This window comes from Bubalus bubalis, chromosome X, assembly GCF_019923935.1.
Source record: "Bubalus bubalis isolate 160015118507 breed Murrah chromosome X, NDDB_SH_1, whole genome shotgun sequence".
In the NCBI taxonomy this organism is placed as follows: Eukaryota; Metazoa; Chordata; class Mammalia; order Artiodactyla; family Bovidae; genus Bubalus; species Bubalus bubalis.
In genome coordinates, this window is record NC_059181.1 from 79850135 (window position 1) to 79871066 (window position 20932).

At 36.0% G+C, this 20932-nt stretch overlaps 1 protein-coding gene and 1 non-coding gene across 2 annotated transcripts in view; both read right to left on the bottom strand.

Annotated features, from left to right (window-relative positions):
• HTR2C (5-hydroxytryptamine receptor 2C) overlaps nucleotides 1-20932 on the bottom strand; it is a 343880-nt gene that overhangs the window by 288776 nt on the left and 34172 nt on the right. Inside the window, exon 2 of the mRNA XM_025275906.3 lies at nucleotides 20548-20608. The gene's annotated coding sequence lies outside the window, so the exon portion shown is untranslated. The remainder of the gene's footprint in view (nucleotides 1-20547; nucleotides 20609-20932) is intronic.
• Nucleotides 2708-2836, bottom strand: LOC112582417. Its single transcript, XR_003106955.1, has one exon. It is a non-coding gene; the product is annotated as a small nucleolar RNA SNORA35 (small nucleolar RNA).

The following is a 20932-nucleotide window of genomic DNA, read 5'->3' on the forward strand; positions in this document are numbered from 1 at the left end:
GACAGTAACAAAGGACAAATAGGCAAAAGAGATAACATCAGGCCAGCAAAAGGGTAAATGCAACAAGGGAAGCAGCATTTCCTAGATAAATTGCATTTTCTTTTGAATACTACAGTCTATACTAAATAACACTTCATTCAACTGTAAGCAGATGTTTATCAAAGAGAATTCATACTCTTTATCACAAAAATTGCTTTATATTATGAGATAATCTAAATAATCATACTTTTCAATCCTCACAATTTTAAATGAAATTAAAGTACACAAGCAAGAAAAGAAAATAATTACATGGGAAACAAAATAGCATGTTGCCCTTATTGACAGATTCTCATCTACCCACATCGACTTCCAAGACAAGACCCTAGATTACATTGTTTTAGGAAACTAAGTTTTAAAAATCTATTTAAAAGACTGTTTCCCCACATCCTGTTATCAGTGTAATATCTGTGTATATGTCTGGGGAGGTGTAGTGAAAGTCACTCAGTTGTGTCTGACTCTTTGTGACCCCATGGACTATATAGTCCATGGAATTCTCCAGGCCAGAATACTGGAGTGGGTAGCTTTTCTCTTCTCCAGGGGATCTTCCCAACCCAGGGACTGAACCCAGGTCTCCCACATTGCAGGTGGATTCTTTACCAGCTGAGCCACCAGGGAAGCCCAAGTATACTGGAGTGGCTAGCCTATACCTTCTCCAGTGAATCTTCCTGACCCAGGAATTGAACCAGGGTCTCCTGCATTGCAAGCAGATTTTTCACCAGCTGAGCTATCACGAAAGCCTGGGGAAGTGTGGAGGGATGTTCAAATAGCATTTGTTCTGCATTAAAATAATAAAGGGAAAATAAAACTTACCATTGTAACACATTAATTCACAAGGTTAGTAGATCATATGAATATCTTGCCATATGTCTAAGAATTTTATTTTCATTTTTTTTTAAAAAGAGGCCAATTTCTGGAATCTCAGAACAAGGAAATTTACATAAAGGCACATGGCCCATTTTCTCCTTCCATTTTGTATCACTCACATAGTTGATGTTCAGATTTTTTTCATCTTTGTTTCAGTAGTGGCAGTAAAGATGACAGTTGAAAGATAGTTGAAAGAAATTTTAAAATACATACAATATAAAAAGTCAATTCCTTACAATTTTCAGAAAAAAAAATGTGTCATAGTTTTTATTTGGTCTTGTATTTCAGTCAACAAGGATTTATTTGTGCTGAGTCACTTCAGTCGTGTCTGACTTTTTGTGATCCCATGGACTGCTGCCCACCAGACTCCTCTGACCATGGAATTTTCCAGGCAAGAATACTGGAGTGGGTTGCCATTTCCTACTCCAGGGGATCTTCCCAACCTGGGGATTGAACCCGCATTTCTTACATCTCCTGCATTGTCAGGTGGGTTCTTTATCACTAGCACCACCTGAGAAACCCTCATCTAAAGTTTTAAATTTAAATAAAAAGATTGATTAAGTTCAACATGTATTTTTCACTAATACATTTCATCTCAATTGTCTGAAAATAGTAAAATTATAATGAGCTGCAAGTTTTGTACATTATTTTACAGTGTTGGTCTAATTATGAAAATGTTTTCATGACCTAAGGTTAGACCTGTAAGCCCAATGTCCTTGATGGTTGAGGATGCTAAAGACATTTCCTAAGAAGGCAAGTTACCATCCACAATTTTAATACACACAAAAAATATGAGGTCTTACTTCAAAATACTCAGTTAAGTAACTTACTATGAATTCATCTCTCACAAACTAATCTTTCCTGGATTTTAAATGAGTTTTCAGTTTATGTTTTACTTGACACAGAAAATAGTGCCATGTTTATGTGGTACTAAAACAGGGTGTTTAATTTTCTAGATCTTTCTTCAAGTCCTGGTTATAAGAATTAATGAGTGATTTCACAGGTAACTTAAGTGAATTTTTCTGTCAGTATTTATTGAGCTTCTACTTAATGCAAGTTACAGGGCTAGGGGCTACAGTAAATACTAAGATGTATGAGAATATAGGGTCTTTGCTTTCAAAGAGCTAAAAACTTAGCTAATAACAACATAAATGAGTACAAAAAAGTGGGAAACTGGTTATTGCCAAATGATGGGGACTTGAGTATTCAAAGATATTATGAAGGAAAGAAGGGGCTAGGAATGGGTCCTGAGCATAGATCTAAATTACAAGAAATAGAGAAGAAATTCTGTCAGCACTAGGCTTAAGCAGACTTTTACACTATCTGCAGGGAATGAGGAGGCAGGGGAAGGCTAGTTTGTCAGGAAACTGGTAAGGATACGGGGCAAATAAAATACACAGGAGCCCAAATTTGTAAGATAATTATAATCTCAATTTTGTCACATCAAGAGGAGAGAACAATTTCTCTCTCCTGTCCTAGCACTTAATGGGCAATTTGCCAGGGAATTTAAATAAATTTATCTTGTAATGTTGTCACCATGAGAATCTTAGATCATTCCAGTACTGTCAAGCTTATTTTATGTACTTTGGACACTGAGTCTTTGAGGGTTAATGTGAATTGCTAAGAGCTACACAGCTAGTAATTATGATGATAATAAACAATAATGGTGACAACATTTATTGAGCACCTGCTATTAAGCTGATTTAGACATAGTCACTGTTATCTGGTAGTAGAAGATACTGAGCTGCTTGCTTGATCTCTCCACCTCCTCACTTTTCTTAGGCAGGGTCCCAGGACCCTGGAGATGTGTACCCATCTGCATGCAGGAGTAGCCCACAGTGTGACTCTCCCAGCTTTCCAGAGGGATTTATTTTTGCACTGTTCTACGCCCAGTTGGTCAAGGAGGAGCCCGGTGGGTCATTTGCCAGTGCTGTTGACAGTGGAGCTAGGGTTGGGACCCTGTGTTTTATGCCAAAGGACCAGCTTGAAGGAGGGTGTGGATAGGAGACCTGGAATATTGCAGGATCCATTGCTTCATTCCATCAGCATGATGACCACACACATGGGTCAGCTTCAGTTGAAAGAAATGTGAGCTTAGAATCAAGCAGATCTGGGTTCAGAATCCAGGAACTAGCCCTAGAACCTTGGAAACTTGCTAAAGCCCTCTTGGCTTGTGTTCCCTTATATGTTAAATGGGGTCAATAATAACCACTTCATTGCCTGTTAACTCTTGGGAAAGTTAGCAGAAATAACTTGTAGAGTCCAGTCCAGTACCTGACATTACGTGTTTTCAGTGAAAGTCAAAGTCGCTCAGTCATGTCCGACACTTTGCTACCACATGGACTATACAGTCCATGGAATTCTCCAGGCCAGAATACTGGAATGGGTAGCCTTTCCCTTCTCTAGGGGATCTTCCCAACCCAGGGATTGAACCCAGGTCTCCTGCATTGCAGGCAGATTCTTTACCATCTGAGCTATTAGGGAAGCCCAGATGTTCAATAAATAACAGTTGTTGTCATGAATGTCTCCCATGTCACCAATGGCAATTCTCTTTCAAACTACCAGAAATTAGTTAAAATTTTTTGGACTTTTTTTTAGTTGATAATTCTACATTTTCTACTTGTCTTATAATTTTTTTACAAAAAGACAAGTTGCTTTACATTGGACCACCAGGGAAATCCCTATACCTAATTGTTTATGTTGGCTTAAATGTTTAATATGACTGTTTAAAATTGCCTAAAGTTTCCTGATGAGAATTTGTAGATCATTACTTTGAAATTATGTAAAAGACAAAGACACATTTTTTCCTATGCATTTGGAGGGAACTCATTCTCCCAAGTACACAAAACTGTCCATTTTCTGCCCCTCCCATTTTTTCTCCTGGTTGTGACTAAAAATTTATCACTTGAAGCAGACATTGGAAAATAATCATTACTACTTCTTTCATTATTTGCTTCATGAAGTTATTGATAAAATTCTATGAACCAAGCCCTAGTCTAAATGTATAATGTTCCTATTTTTAAAAAGTCTATCTCTTCTAGTTTTTCCCTAGCTTATGCTGCCTTACCAAATGATGCCCCATTTGGTAGCTTGGGAGCTCAGCCATCCTAGAATTTGAGAAATAATCTGACTGTAAGTGCATAGTGTTAGTCACTCAGTTGTATCCAACTCTTTGTGACCCCAGGGACTGCTGCCCACCAGGCTCCTCTGTCCATAGGATTTTCCAGGCAAGGATACTGGAGTGGGTTGCCAACTCCTTCTCCAGGGGATCTTCCTAACCCAGGGATCGAACCTAGGTCTCCTGCACTGCAGGTGGATTTTTTACTATCTGAGCTTTGAGGGAAGCCCATAAGTGCATAATGAAAGTGAAAGTGAAGTCGCTTGGTCATGTACGACTCTTTGTGACCCCGTGAACTGTAGCCTATCAGGATCCTCCGTCCATGGGATTTTCCAAGCAAGAGTACTGGAGTGGGTTGCCATTTCCTTCTCCAGGGGATCTTCCTGTCCCAGGGATTGAACCCGGGTCTCCTGCATTGTAGGCAGATACTTTACCATCTGAGCCACCAGGGAAGTCCCCATAAGTGCATAAGACTGGATTATTTATAACCATTGGTATGTGAATCACCATTATCATTTCAGCAAACATGACTCCATTGGTAAAACTGGTTAATCAATCAAAAACTAAAACAATATATTGTATACACATTGTGAATATTCAGTTTTAGGAGATAATGCCAACTTTTCCATCAAGTAGTTGTACAATGTATACTTCTGCTAGTAATGCATAGTTGTTGATCTACATTCCCTCAAATGCCTGGTTCTTTCAAACTTTAAAAATGTTATCAGTACAGAAGGTATAAAAAGTTCGATTTCCTTCTTGCCTGCCCTCCCTGGATAAGGAAGTTCCATTACAGAAGTTAGGTTTAGAACTTTTCCTACATACCTGAAACCAAATGGAATCAAATACATGAACATTCTCAGCAAAATGAGAATTACTGGTGATATTCTAGGCCTATTGTGGTGAAAATTTTTAAAATTGAGGAGGAAGAAAACAATTTAAAAATAAGCAGTACCCAATTTAAGAGCTGAACTCCAAGAGTTGGTGATGGACAGGGAGGCCTGGCATGTTGCGATTCATGGGGTCGCAAAGAGTCGGACACGACTGAGCGACTGATATGATCTGATCTGAATTTAAGAGCAGAGGACAAAGTGTACTCCAAAATTTACAGTGCAGTGAGGCTTATCTGTGACTCATAAAGAACATATTTTCCTGCCTAAAATTCTAGAATAATGGCAAATTGAAATATGAATTTGCACTTGTTTCTGTTTTTCCAATAAAGGAGACTTATTTCTAAACTGTTGGTTAACCTGTTAGAATATAGATACTCTCTTCAATGTGCTATTGATGGATATAAACATAAAAACATGGAAAATAACATGAGACAAACTATTAATTATGGGTTCTAACAAATCACATTTTCTTCAGAAGACTATTCATTTGTGAAGTTGTGGTCCCATTTCATTCATCATGTCAAAAATATGTGTTCATTATACCACAATTTTGAAAAGTTGTTGCAGTTTCCCATAGTAACTGTTTTATATATAAGTATGATTGCAGTAGCCTTAATGCTAAATTATAATATTACTTTCAATATACATACTCATAAAAATGCAATGCTGTAGTAGAGATAATTCACCTAAAAGAAATGTAGTCAAGGTTTTTATGGCTGATTTATGTTGATGTTTGACAGAAACCAACAAAATTCTGTAAAGCAAATATTTTTCAATTAGGGAGGAGGGAGGAGGGTTCAGGATGGGGAACACATGTATACCTGTGGCAGATTCATTTTGATATTTGGCAAATCTAATACAGTTATGTAAAGTTTAAAAATAAAATAAAATTAAAAAAAAAAAAGAAAAAAAAATAAATTTAAAATTAAAAAAAATTTAGTCAAGATTTTTACTTCATCAGTGGCAGCCATCCTGTGTCATTATTGACTAACCATGTCCCAGTAAAATTATGTACTTACTTAGCATTAATTTGGGCTTTCCTGGGTGGCTCAGATGGTAAAGAATCTGCCTGCAGTGCAAGAGACCCAGGTTCAATCCCTGGGTCAGGAAGATCCCCAGGAGAAGGGAATGGCTACCCACTCCAGGATTCTTGCCTGGAGAACTCCATGGACAGAGGAGCCTGCTGGGCTACAGTCCATGTCATTGCAAAGAATTGGACATGACTCAGTGACTTTCACACTTGGCATTAATTGCAACAATATAATTCAATACCCTTGTTTTTGTGGAAGAGAAGCATGTCTAAACAAGCAAAAGTTCTTTAGTATAAAGCTATGAAGATTAAAAAAAAAATAAACCTTTTCTTAGCATAAGATAGATACTACTTGAATACTGCTCCTAAAAGGAGTCCAAATTCACACTATTTAAATATTTACTTAAAATCTGGGGATATACAAAGCATTAGAGAAACATTTCTGCTGAAAAGTTAACTCCTGGCATTATTAAAATCTTGATATTCTAAATCATAACTAATTGGTGGAGACAAGTGAGCCAAAATTGTTTTCATAATCCAACAAATATTCAAAATTTTACCTTCATTCTTCAGTGTCATGAGGGTGAGCTACTAGGCACTGTAGTCTTTAAGAAGCAGATCTATCAGCTTTACTTTCAGACTGGCACTACGATCTAATGATAAGTTACTCTCTCCATGGTCAGTAAAGATTTTTTCTCAAGATAACTGTATATTGGACAGAAAAGCAAAATGCCTCTCTTTTGCTTCCTTTTACTAATATCTGTCTCAAGAATTTAATCACTCAACCAGCAGATATTTATGGGATGCCTACCATGTACAAGATATATAATTATGTGAATGACTGGATAAGGCCTAAGAGACAAAAAGACTGCTTAATGAGATGGAAGAGTTCATGATGGTAAATTTGTATTTAATTTGTCCCAACTTGTAAGGTCACTTCCTGAAGATTATGAAATGCTAAAATGCAGGCTTCATTGATTCCTCCCCTTTATATCTGTATAATCTTCATTGCTCAGAGCATACAATTTGGCTTTTTGTAACATTCTGCCTTTTTTGTTTGTTTTACCATAATTAGTTTTATCTCATCAATAGGATTATGAACAAACAGAGATGTCATAGAGCCTACCTAAGAGTTATCTGTCACTTCCATAATTCCTGGCATAGTGCCAATCATATAGTAATTCTCCATAATTATTTTTGTTGATTAATCTAATATTCAAGTTTATATTATCAAAATAACTTATTCCACTTATTCTTTATTCTAACCTCAAGAGATTCAAATGAGAGGGAAAAGGATAAGATTTAGTGTTATCACCATCGACTACTAGTTCTGGACTCTGTTACTAGTCAAATGTTTACAGCAAATTGTGTGAAAACTGAGTAATTTACATCTATAAGCATCATTCTTTTCCTGTGACAGGAGTATTTTAGTATGTAAATTGTAGTGTTTTGCTTCTTAAAACTAGGTTACATCATTTTTAGTTCTAATGCAAACTTAATGCACTACTTATTAATATGAAGAGTCAAAAATAATGATCTTGGATTTATATATTTTTCCAAAAAAATAAACTGAGAACTTTATGTTCTCTGGGGCATGATATCATAAAGTATAATTAAGGCAGAACTACTGGATCTGTATTCTGCCAACTCCTGCTATCCAAATTGCCACTGACCTTCCCCTGAAGGCCTTAGAGCCCAGCTATTCTTTTCTTTTCCTCTAATTCAGTGGATATCCTTTCTCACAGCTATAACTCTACCATAGGGATCTCAACCGGATAATTGTGGAAAAGGAGTAAAAAACAATTTTGTAATAATTTTTTAAAATTCAATGTTGGATAGCAAAAATAGCGAAAGTTGTCTGGAAATAAGTCATATATAAGTGTAAAATACATTTGCTTTGGTGCCTCCCTTGGGAATTTAACATATAAATCAATTACCTAAGCTTATGAATTATTGAGAAGTGATGATCTTAACTTTTCCCAAAATGTTGTCTGGATAGTAAATGGGACATTAAATAAATGACCAGATTTTTAAAGTTGTGGCTTGGAAAGAATTTCATCCCACCAGAGTCCCAAACAACGGAAAGCAACTCTAACATGACATGACTCTATACCACCTGGTGGTAGGGGATGTTTGTTACAGGTGTAGTAATTGGAAGGCACAATGCCAAAGCATCAGAACTGTGAGACAAAGATGAGTGATGCAGTCCCATATTTCTCAGTAGTTACAGGAGTTTCTCTTTGGAAGAGCTGCTATAAGTATTATCAAAACCCCTTAGTCAGCACCTTCCTCTATCATTTCCATGTTGCTTTCACTTGTTGTATCCCATGTTATTTCATTCCTGTGTGTGGAGATCAAACCAGTCAATCCTAAAGGAAATCAACCTGATTATTCATTGGAAGGACTGATGCTGAAGCTGAAGCTCCAATAGTTTGGCCACCTGATGTGAAAAGCCAACTCATTCAAAAAGACCCAGATGCTGGGAAAGGTTGAGGGCAGGAGAAGTGGGTGACAGGATGAGATGGTTGGATGGTATCATTGACTCAATGGACATGAGTTTGAGCAAACTCCAGGAGATGGTGAAGGACAGGGAAGCCTGGCATGCTGCAGTCCATGCGGTCACAAAGAGTTGGACATGACTGAGCAACTGAATGACAACAACAATCCAATAAGGTCACAGGCCCCATCAGCTCTGCTTCATTCAGTACTTTCCAGTCTTTTCATGAAGTCCTCCCCCCATCCAAACGCACTTGAAGTGTTCCTTCTCCTGCCCTTGCCACACTCTAAATTCAATTCCATATTCACTGCTGGATTCAGAGGTCACTTCTTATACTTTATTACAACACAAGCAAATCTTACCCACTCTTCATTTCTTTTCCCTCATTGACTTTATAACTTGCTTTCCCTGAGCTATCTTTCCAATGATCAGCTGTCAAGTAAAAAAAGTTTCCCCATAGAATCTCTCTTTAAAAATGTACTTTTTAACATTAATTAAATTATGATGTTAAAATTGTATCTCAATTTTAAATATAGCATCAGAAAGGGAAGCGAACTAGAGACACATTTCTAGAAGAAGGAAAGTGATGTCTTTGTATTGACAGGTAAATCAGAGATGGGAAAAGGGCTATCTACAGTGGAGGACAACTGAGATGGAAGTGAAAGCCACAGAAAAACTTCCTACCCATCTGCCTACTAGATATCACCCAATTGACATCTTAGAAGCAACTCAAATCCAACATGTCTGAACTAAACTTATCTCTGTCCCTTTCCACAAACAAAACTCCTCCTCCTCCTCCTCCTCCTCCTGTATACCCCATCTCAGCAAAATGTATCTCATATCACTAACTGGTCAAGCCAGAGACTTGAGAGTCATTCTTAATCTTCCTTCTCTCTTACTATTCAAAATCACCAAGTCCTGCCCCTCAAATAGGACAAGTATTATCGGTTCCCACCACCCCATTCCACCATGTTGTCTGGACATGCTGTCTTCATCTCCTTACATCTAAACCCTCTCCAATCTGGCTTGTCTCCACTGCTACACAAAAACTCTTATTAAGATCAGCAATAGCTTGCATGGTACCAAAACCAACAAATTTATGATCTCATAAATTAAAGTTCTAGCAAGAAACAGAATTTACTTACAAATTCCATATATACTTGAAAAATTCACTTCTACAAGAAAGTTTAATCCATTAATTATAATCCCCTCCACCAAATTCTTTTCTAGAGCTGGAACAAACTGTAGAACTGATGGATTTGGCTCTCCTGTCCTTACCAGAAAGAAGAAGTACTTTCTAGTTCTGCCTTTATTGGAAAAATTTAGAGAACACACTGAAATTTTAGGTTTCTTTTGGATGCTAGAGATACTTGGTCATTTTTTTTTTTCCTTTTTAGAATCAGAGGTTACTGTTAGCCAATAACATAAAGATCTGTTAGTAAACTGAAATTTTGGCTTGCACTTTAAAGGCATCAGGAGAGCCAAATTCATCAAAATGAATATTAAATGAAGAAAAGCACCAAGGAGCGAACAGTGTAAGGAAGGTGAGCTGCACTTAACTGTTAGCACATCAAGTACCAATTTTAAATATAATACTAAGAAATGAAGTGTAATAAAGACTAATTCATTTATGTTTTTATATCCAGCAGAACATTATGTGTTTTATTAAAATGAATTTGCAGAGATAAGTATATATCCAATTTAAAGGAAGCTTTCTTTGCAGAAATCTAAAGATATAAAAAAAATAATAATGGACATGAGTCATTCACACTTTCATCCAACATTTATTGAACACATTTATTGAGCAATTCTGCATTATCAGTAAACATTAATTGAACTGTTAAATGACAATGTTTAAACTGGGGCACAAAAGAATGAATTATACTATTTCAAAAGCATTATGAATAATAATACTTTGTTAAATACACAAATACTTTGGAAATATTTGTACCAGTCCTTAGAGATACAAACTTAGGTAGTAAATGGAACAGGAAAAAAAAGCTCAGAAACTTTGAAGTGTGTGCTAAATATTTTAACCATAAACTCGCTTAACCTCCTGATGCCAGGCACTTAAACCAAATTCATTTTCTAGTCAAACATTGATTTCTGAGAACAAATTGTCAACTTCTTTATCCAGGGGCACACCACTAAATAATCAGAAGTAGCAGTATCTACTGCTTTGTTTCTCCTCACTTAAAAATAAAAAGTATCCTTCAAGAGAAAAGTTCATACAGTTTTGACATTTACTAATTGGCTTTTAAATGCTAGAAACTTTAAGTGGGTTCTTGCATGTAATCCATCTGACAAATTTATATCATGCTGACAGGGTTTAGAGGAGATAAGAAAATGGCAATAATATTAATAACAATAATATAAAGGAAAGCAACAGTAGCTAATTTTTCTCTAGCATTTGATAGATGCTAGATTGCTGGGTTGATATAGTAGCAGTTTTTCTTAGGCAAGTCCCTAGGACTCAAAAGAGACTTTGGATAACTCAATTAAAACTCGAGACCTCATATATTAAGTATGGGTAATAATAACCACTTTCATTGGAATATGAAAATAAAATGGAATCATTTGTATAATTTTTAGCACATTGCCTGACATTGGGTAGTGTTTGTTCAATAAATGATAGCTTATAACTATGTATAACATCTCTCCTCATTTGATGGGAAACTTGGTCACAGGTCCTTTGATTGTTAAACTTACAATTCCCTCTCTCTACATTTGCTATTCTCCTAACTTAGATTAATAAAGCCATGTTGCCTTTCCTCTCATGGTTAGTCAGTATTTGAAAATAACCTAAAATTTTCTGATCAAAATTTGCGCTTTCCTTTCAGTGTGGAAAAATGAAAACTCTCCCTTTGCTGTGCCTTCCATTTTTTACCCTTGAGTTATGACTAAGTCCAGAGAAGGCAATGGCACCCCACTCCAGTATTCTTGCCTGGAAAATCCCATGGATGGAGGAGCCTGGTGGGCTACAGTCCATGGGGTCAGTAGGAGTCGGACACGACTGAGCGACTTCACTTTCACTTTTCACTTTAATGCATTGGAGAAGGAAATGGCAACCCACTCAAGTGTTCTTGCCTGGAGAATCCCAGGGATGGCGGAGCCTGGTGGGCTGCCATCTCTGGGGTCACACAGAGTCAGACACGACTGAAGTGACTTAGCAGCAGCAGTATGACTAAGTCACAGATACTAGTAGATGCACTCTCTATTTTGGGGGAAATCTAGGTAAATAAGTGGTAGTAAAAATTCCCCATTTGTTAGCTTGTTGGGGGAATTTTTTTAAAATCCTGAAGTCTCTTGTTAATAATAATAAGTTCCTAGTGAATCTTATTTCACTTGTATTCCCGATCCTGAACCCTCCTCCCTCCTCCCTCCCCATACCATCCCTAGCATGCCAATGAAACACAACTTTAAGACAATTGGACAGAGTCCTTTTGGGAGGGGTAACATGGGAAATGGAAAGACAGAGGACGAGAAAGAATTCCAAAAAGTATTGGGATTGAGTTAGTTTTGTACTTGATATTCCATCTTTCGTAATTCTCAACTCTTGTTTTTGTAATATTTCATAATATTACTCCACTGACACTTCCACAGAAGTAATAAAAACATCTTCTATAAAACCTATATGCTCATTGTGCCTTTCATCGTGTAAGCCTACTTCAGCAAAGTCTATCAGATACTGAGACATTGGTAGAGACCATCTTTTTAATCTTCAGCCCTCAGTTCTTACTTGGCTTACCTTTTGAGTCTGTTGTGTGCTTTAACAGTCGACAAATGGCTTGTCTGCCTTGCTCTATCTAGTTACTCCTGTCACTATTCATCAATGAATTGCAAACTCTGATCAATTACATCAATGTTTCCACAAAGCTTTCAAATGAGAACAGTCTGCAGTCAATTGCAGAGAGTCCTGACCTTTCAAATGCATTTTGTTCTGATTTCCTTAATCATTTCTATTCTCTTTCTCTCTCCCAGGGCACCAGTCTTCTCTTGAAATTCCAAAATGTGAAACTTAATAGCATCCCCCGCCCCCCACTTCTCATTCTGCTCACCTGACACCACTACTCACTAAAATCAGATAGTATTTAAACATGCATATAAGGAATCCCCATTTACTTTGTACTTTTTCCACTCAGACAGGCTTGTTTTCTTGCAACACTCCTGTGCTTTTACTTTAGAAACCACTAATGATGTTGCTGTATCTCTCTCTTTTACAACTTCCCACTTCTCTATCCAGAAAACCATTACTTCTTCAAGGCCTAGCCAGTGTTTCCTACAGAACCTATCTTACCACATACCTTCAGCCTGTTGACTTAATTCAGCCTGTTGACTTAAAAAAGATGCACAACAGGAGAGTTGTGAGTTAAGTTTTATTTGGAGCAAAATGAGGACTATAGCCCAGGAGACAGCATTTCAGATAGCTCTGAGAAACTGCTCCAAAGAGGTAGGGGGGAAGATCAGTATATATGTGATTTTGGTGAAGGAGGAATACATGCAGTCAAGCACTGCTTGACTATATTTTTGCAGGAGGTTTTTGCTAGTCATGAGAAGCAGATGTCACCATGAAGGAATTTAGTGCTTTTCTAGACATAAGGAGATGCAAGAATTGGGGTCATAAAATCAGCTTCTGAAAACCTCTTAGCTCTCTGAAAACCTGTTCTACCAGTTTTTCCAGAGCACAGAGTGCCTCATTTCTGATCTCCACTCTGAACTCCCTTCAGTGAGTACTGAAAATCAGCAGCTGAGGCAGCACATGATTTATTCCTTGTAGAGGTAGACGGCAAGTGCTAATTTGTAGTTGACAAGCCTCACGCAAAGTTATCCATTGGTACTTTATGAACGAGTGGAGTGGTCAGCAGACGACAGATTATTTTTTATGGCCCATGAGCTAAGAATGGCATTTATATTTTTATATGGTTCTGAAAATTTTTTAAAAGAATAATACATAATACTAAGTGAAAAGTGTATGGATTCAAATTTCAGCTTTTATAAAGTTTTCTTTGAACCCAGCCACACTCATATGCATTTGGGTATATGTTGTCTCTGGCTGACTTCACGCTACAACAGCAGAGCTGAAAAGTTGCAAGAGACCATATGGTCCACAACATCAAAAATATTTACTACCTGCCTGTTTACATAAAAAATTTGTTGACTCCAGCTCTGTTACCTTGCTGCACCAAATGTAGGCCAGCAGCATCAACATCACCTGGGAGCCTGTTAGAAATGCAAACTCTCTGGCTCCTTCCCAGATCTACTGATTAGATTTACTGATCCTTAAATGGATGCCCAGATGATTCTATCCACAGCAATTTCTGCAAAACATTGCTCTGGCTCTCATCATGCTGTCTTAAAATTGTCAATATTTTAAAAGATAAAACAATGGAAACATGACTATGCTGTTAAAAATGTATGAGTTATGGGTGCTGCTGCTATTGCTAAGTCGCTTCAGTCATGTCCGACTCTGTGCGACCCCATAGACGGCAGCCCACCAGGCTCCCCCATCCCTGGGATTCTCCAGGCAAGAACACTGGAGTGGGTTGCCATTTCCTTCTCCAAAGCATGAAAGTGAAAAGTGAAAGGGAAGTCGCTCAGTCGTGTCTGACTCTTCACAACCCCAGGGGCTGCAGCCTACCAGGCTCCTCGGTCCATGGGATTTTCCAGGCAAGAGTACTGGAGTGGGGTGCCATCACCTTCTCCAATGAGTTATGGTAGATGTATATAATTTAAAACAAATTTTGGGCCACTGATAGATAGTGCAGTGCAAGATAGTACAATTCAGTGGAATAAAACTACAGTGTGAGACTAAAGCAGAAATAAGAAAGCTTGGTTAGCCAGGAGGAAATATGAACCAAGAGTTAGACCACTTGACAATGTACTCATTTAGTAACATCACATTTCAATTATATTTATATATATTCCATATATTCATATAATCAATGATTATTCATAATTAAATTCAATATATATTGAATAGTCTATTTAAAATTAATTTTTGTTGAAGTATATTGATTTACAATATTGCATTAATTTCTGCTGTACAGCAAAGTGACTCAGTTATACACATATATACATTATTTTTTATATTCTTTTGCATTATGGTTTATCCCAGAATGTTAAATATATTTCCCTGTGCTATACAGTAGGACCTTGTTGTTTATCCATTCTATATGTAATAGTGTACACCTACTAACCCCAAACTCCCAGTCCATCCCTGCCCAAACTTCTAATCTTTTTTTAATGTGTAAGCCTCATTAGCAATAATCCTTAATAGTTTACAGGTTATCGTATAATTCATTTGCCATAAATTTTAATTTTCTTATTTAATAATGCATAGCAGTGATATGATTTAGTTATGTGAATATGAAGTTCTTGGTGCATGAAACAGGGTAAGAGAGACCTATTCAATATCCCTGTTGGACCAGTCAACAATTCATATGTGGCATCAGGCATTTACAAGTGTCAGCTGATTGTATAGCTAATATTATATTTAAAGTCATGGCAATACTTTTATTATTGTATTTATCAAAGTTAGTTGATAGCTCACATCTGCAACCCTATGGTAAGGCCATAGTAACTGAGGGATCTAATTTTTCACCAGGATGCAATATTTATAACTAACACTAGCTACCACCAGGGGGAGTAGAAAAATCCTCTGCAATTGAACAGCCACATATTAACCACTTCAAAAGGTTAAACCAATGACTTTTTTAAGAGATAATGCCTATTTGTTCATTCAGTTAGTCAGTCAATGAATTGTTACTGAATCATATGCTGGGAACTGTGCTAGATGCTAAAAATATAATATTGAGCAAGCAAATAACAGTCCCTGATTTTATGGGGTTTACATCTAATGGAGGACATGGCAGTCCTCAGCTAATCACAAACATAAATGTATAATTATGGACTGAGATAAGTGGTATGATAGAAAGTTATACAGAGTTATCTATGAGGGTATTTAACAGAGGAAGGTGACTTAGTCTTGGGAGGTAAGGTAGGCAGGAAGTCTTCCCTATTCCCAGAAAGAAATATCTTTCAGGTTACGTTTCAAATGCTTAATAGAAGTTATCTGGTGATGTGTTAGGAAAGGTGGGAAATGCAAGGTTTGCACAAAAGAAGAGAAAGAATGATGAGTTCAAGGAACTGGAAGTATACCATGTAGCTGAAGCAGGAGGAGGCAAGAGGAAAGGGTAAAATATGATGTTAAAGAAGTTGACAGGGGCCAGATCAGGTGGTCTCCTATAAACCATGATAAAGATATGGGTCTTTATCCTAAGAGAAAGAAGAATTGGGAGAATGAATTTGGGAATGCAAATATATAATTCAGTGCAGATTAGTTAGAAGCCTATCCCAGTACTCAGACAAAACATGATAGAAAGCCAAACTGGTGTGATGATGATAGAAATGGAGTGAAGACATTTAGGAGCTAAAGCTGACAGGAATTAGTGATGAATTTGGTTATGGGACATAAGGGATAGGAAGATGTGTAAGGATGACTGACAAGTTTCTTGCCTAATCCAACTATTTAAGTGATAGTGCCATTAGCTATGATGCTAAGAAACTTGCAACACATTGAGAGTATGTTCTCACATAATCAAAACCCTGTGAAGTCAAGGGGAATATTCAATGGAATGCCAGTTAATTATATACAGGTTTTTATGAATATACCACAACTATTTGATTTTCACATGTTCTTATTGTCTTATTAGTTTAGTACTAGTTTATTAGTATCTCTAAATATGCAAATAAAGATATTTAATTTTGAGAAAGCTAAATGAATGACCGTACCTAGATTTGCAAAGAAGGAATATTTCAGAAAGCAGTTGGTAGCAAGCTAACCTATGCAGTGTATTACTTGTCTAGATCACATGTTTAATTTTGGTGGAGGTAAAGTAATTTTTAAATAAGATTAAAATGTGATAGAACCATGACTCAATACACAAATATTCATTTCACACAACACATAAAAACTTCCACTCCACTAAAGTATCTAATTTGGTTTTTCTTAGATGTGGTATTACTTAAATTAGAGCAATATGTACTAAATACTTTGAGAGTGAAATTAAAAAATCAACATTTTTTATGTCATAAACTCTTAGACTACAATGTCCTCTATATGACATGTACTAATCTGTTTGCTGCAGTTACTTAAGTTATTCCCATATTTTATATTTAAGGAGGTGTGAATGTTTTAAAAGTATATACTTTAAAGGTGTAAGCATACTTTGAAAGCCATATCCAAAGACAGAAAACATACATGTGAAATTATTTTACTATTATTACCTAGTATGGATGGAAATGTAATTCTCCTTTTAAACTGCTTGGCTACCAACCTTTCCAAAATAAAGTCACTTTCACTTTTGAAAAGTTGACATAGCTTAGAATGTATACATTCTAAACTATGTTGTCAGCCTTTGTGGATTTTGGCGCAGGCTACTTAGAGTGAAAAATATATATAGTATGTAGTTTTTCAAGTTATCAATTGGTTAAATTTGATTATTAAAATCAATAAATATTTCATTAAGTAGTTAATGCCATATTTTTCACTTTAATTATTATAAAGGACCACTTATTTTTTTAATATTAATAAAAGTAAAAACTGTGCGACATGTGGAATTCTCTTATAAAGGCTATAGTTTTCCTATGTTTTAAATGTGTAGATATATTCATTTACTGAAAATCATGCCCAATTGATCACCTCTCTTCTAAAAGTGACATTATTTTACCATTATTAGTTCAATAGTTAGTATTAAACTCATTATTGAATATATTATTAAATGCATATTATGTGCAAGATACTATGTTAGTTTCTGTAGGTGATATAAAAGGCATATACTCTACACAGGACACATTATATTCTGTTACTTCACACTCAATTCTGTACACTTTTCATGGGTTTTGATTAAGTATTATTTACTTTAATCAAATGAAGAGTTGAAGAGTGATAAAACATACTTATTTTATTAAATCCAAGAAATTAAACTCTTTGGGAATAAAACAAATACAATACACTGCAAAGTAAAATACTGGAATTGTCTATCAATATTGGCAATAGTTAATTTTTGTTATAGTTTAAGTTTTAATTTATTATTAATTTTTATTAGAGAAAATATTGCATAATAGTTTTATATTATAGAACTCCTATTGAAAATAATTCTAAGTGAATTTGTATTTATTTGTAGCAACAGAAGGCCACATAAATAAAAGTTTAAAAAATAAAATTCTTAAATTGTTAATATATGTGTCAAGAGAGTGACAAGTATAAATCCTGTCATGACAGCATAGAATCAATGTATGTACACCATTTCTTCATTACATTAGCATTTTCTGTGAAGAAGCTTTAAATGCTGATATGGCTTTACAGAAAAAAGGATAATGTTTACCTTTGATACTTACTAATATTACAAACCTATCCAGCTCGGGAGAAGCACAGTTGTCCAGCTGATCATTTTTCACAGGAGACATTGAATACATTACCTAAATTATTACCTTGACTATGATACATATATTTCACGGTAATATAAGCAGGACTTTAGGAAAGGTTTTATTAAATTTGAATGATAGCTGGAAACAAATCAGGTCAACTGACATTTTTTTTTTAAATCAGTTGACTCTTCTATAACTTAAAATAGCCACAGAAATCACCAGGTACCCAACATTTTAAAGAATTGGAGACTATCAGGTTGTGGATGTATTTATATACATTATACATTATAATATAACTCTTGGTATTCTTCTATATACAGTGAGAATTAACACATTTAATACTAACAAAATTATTTACCATAAATAACCAGTCTCTAACCTTTTATATTAGGTTGGTTATACATATATTTTTCATGTCACAACATGCCCTGACAAAGCCAGCCTTTCGGAGAAGTGAAGTAGGCAACAACCATGTAAGTGAGATTTGAGGTATGTTTTCTCTTTCAGCCCATCAATAAATTTAGCTATTGGAGCCACATTTTCAGTGTTAAAACGTGTCTCTCTGGATGGGATCTGAGTTATTAGGTATTGCCACCCTAGGGTGAATTTGTGTATTAAATCTGGATAAAAGCAAGACGCCAGCAGGTGCGTGTACAGAGAGGGTTGGGGTGCACACGCCTGGAAGAAGAGCCAGGAGCAATCATAATAGAGACAGTATGGTAAGAATGGAATAGTACTGAAACGGAGATACATTTTTAGTCTTAATGTCACCTACTGCTAAGGGTGACTTTGGTCTCTGCTACCTTGATCTTTACTTTTTCCTGAGGCAAGGCTTATGAGGCCATTGATTTATGTGAGATGGCCTTGTGTGAGCACAGTTTGAAGCTTGAGAATGTAAACTTACCTGCATGTGCACCTTAACCTATTTCTCCAACAGTGAAAACATCGGCAGGCAAACTCAGATCTTCACAAACTTAAAATGAGTGGCTTCCTGTGCACTGCCAGGACAGCTGCTGGGGCTCTTTCAAATTTTACATATTACACTTTTTGAATGTCAATTTTTCCTCTATGGAAAGCTGGCTTTCAGTAACTTTCCAATACATATTAAACAAAGGAAGTAAAACCTTTGTCATCATCATAAGTGAAAGTCGTTAAAAAACAAGCAAGGCAATTTAATAGTTGCCATTCTGACTACTGGTACCTTTTACTACAGTAATTTTGGTGCAACTATCTGGATGTAAAAAATCACCATTTTCTTCTTTTATTTCTTGATTATCAATAATGTATACAACAGACATTCCCAACTGTATTCCATTTCCAATCTCTCTCCAATTTTGATAGAGTTCTACTCTCCACTTTATTTTTGTATTATTTAATTTCATTTATATAATGATAAAAGAGTTTTTAAAAATTTTTTTTTGTCAAAGAGAGCTAACCTCTATGATTGTATCTGTTCTTCCCCCAAAACTATCATTCTAAAAACATTTTGTGGTATTAAATATATGTGTAGGACTCTAAGAACAATTAAATTTAATTGAGAATCCCCTATTTAGTCTGGAGTTTAAAATGAGGGACAACATATTGACCCACCGTACCTAACTTGTAATATATTTATCCAATCAAATCATCATGCTCAGGAAGTCTATAGAATGCAGAGTGGCCCATTCTGTGTGTATGTATGCTTAGTCCCTCAGTCATGTCCAACTCTTTGTGACCCCATGGACTGCAGCCTGCCAGGTTCCTCTGTTCTTGGGATTCTCCAGGCAAGAATACTGGAGTGGGTCATGCCATTTCCTACTCCAGGCGATCTTCCTGACCTAGAGATCGAATCCGCATCTCTTTTGTCCTGCATTGGCAGGCAGATTCTTGACCACTAGTGCAATGTGGTAAGCCCCATAAAATAGCATGAAAGAAAACAAGAAAGTGTTAGTTGCTCGATTGTATCCGACTTGTGGGACTCTTTGCGACCCCATGGACTAACCCACCAGGCTCCACTGTCCATGGAATTTCCCAGGCAAGAATACTGGAGTGGGTTGCCATTCTCTTCTCCAGGGGATCTTCTGACCTGGGTATTGAACCCAAGTCTCCTGCATTGCAGGTGGAGTCTTTACCTTCTGAGCCACCAGGGAAGCCTAGCCCATTCTCTAGAGGAGTTTTTTTCAGCATTTGTAACTTGATATCCCCTTTTGAGAAACAAAAGTTCAAAGCCTTTGCCCTTACTCCTCCTGAAATTTTCAGGTCACTCCACCAAGAATTTTCAAGAGCTTTGTTTTCTAAAATTTATTATAAGAAAATGATAGCTGGATTCTGTATGCCCCAATGTTGGATATTAAGACTTTGTTTAAGGAGAAAACATAATATTTACATTTTGTCTTCACTAACTTAATTGTTCTTATGTTATTTTCTATTTGTTTAATATAAACTCTGATGGTGATTAACACTTTGGCAAGGGTGTCTGTTCAACACATTATTTGATAATAAGATAGACTGAAACCTTTTTTTTTAGGTTGCATTAAAATGTTATTTACCAGTTAAATATTCTTTAGATGCCACTAATGGCAAATGTTTTACTAGTTCAGAGGTAGGTCTAAATAGGCGAAATAATAGGAATCACCTAAGTATAATGGTTGAATATTATTGCAAATAGTATTTGGGGCATGTTTATGGGAATACTTACATTATTTTTGAAGGATGGTGAACATTGGCCTACAGATGCTCATGGATATTGGCTGATAACCCTAAAAGAAAACATTTTAAAAAATGCAGTAAGAACTCTATAAGTAAGGCAACTATTCATGCTATTCACATATAAAGTGTTAACTTGAAAGCAATGAGGCTGATATCCATTAGTGCCAGAATAAAGACAGCTTCATTTATACTAAATGAATTAAAAAAAAAAAACAACAAGCATTAGTATAGCATGTACATCAGTGTCAGTCCTTCAGTTAAAGAAGAAATTAAATATCAGTTAATGTTATAAATGAATCAGCAAAATTCTAAGCCAAATTAAAACATCATTTCATATAAAATAATTACAGATCAGTAGTACTTAAGTGCTAGCT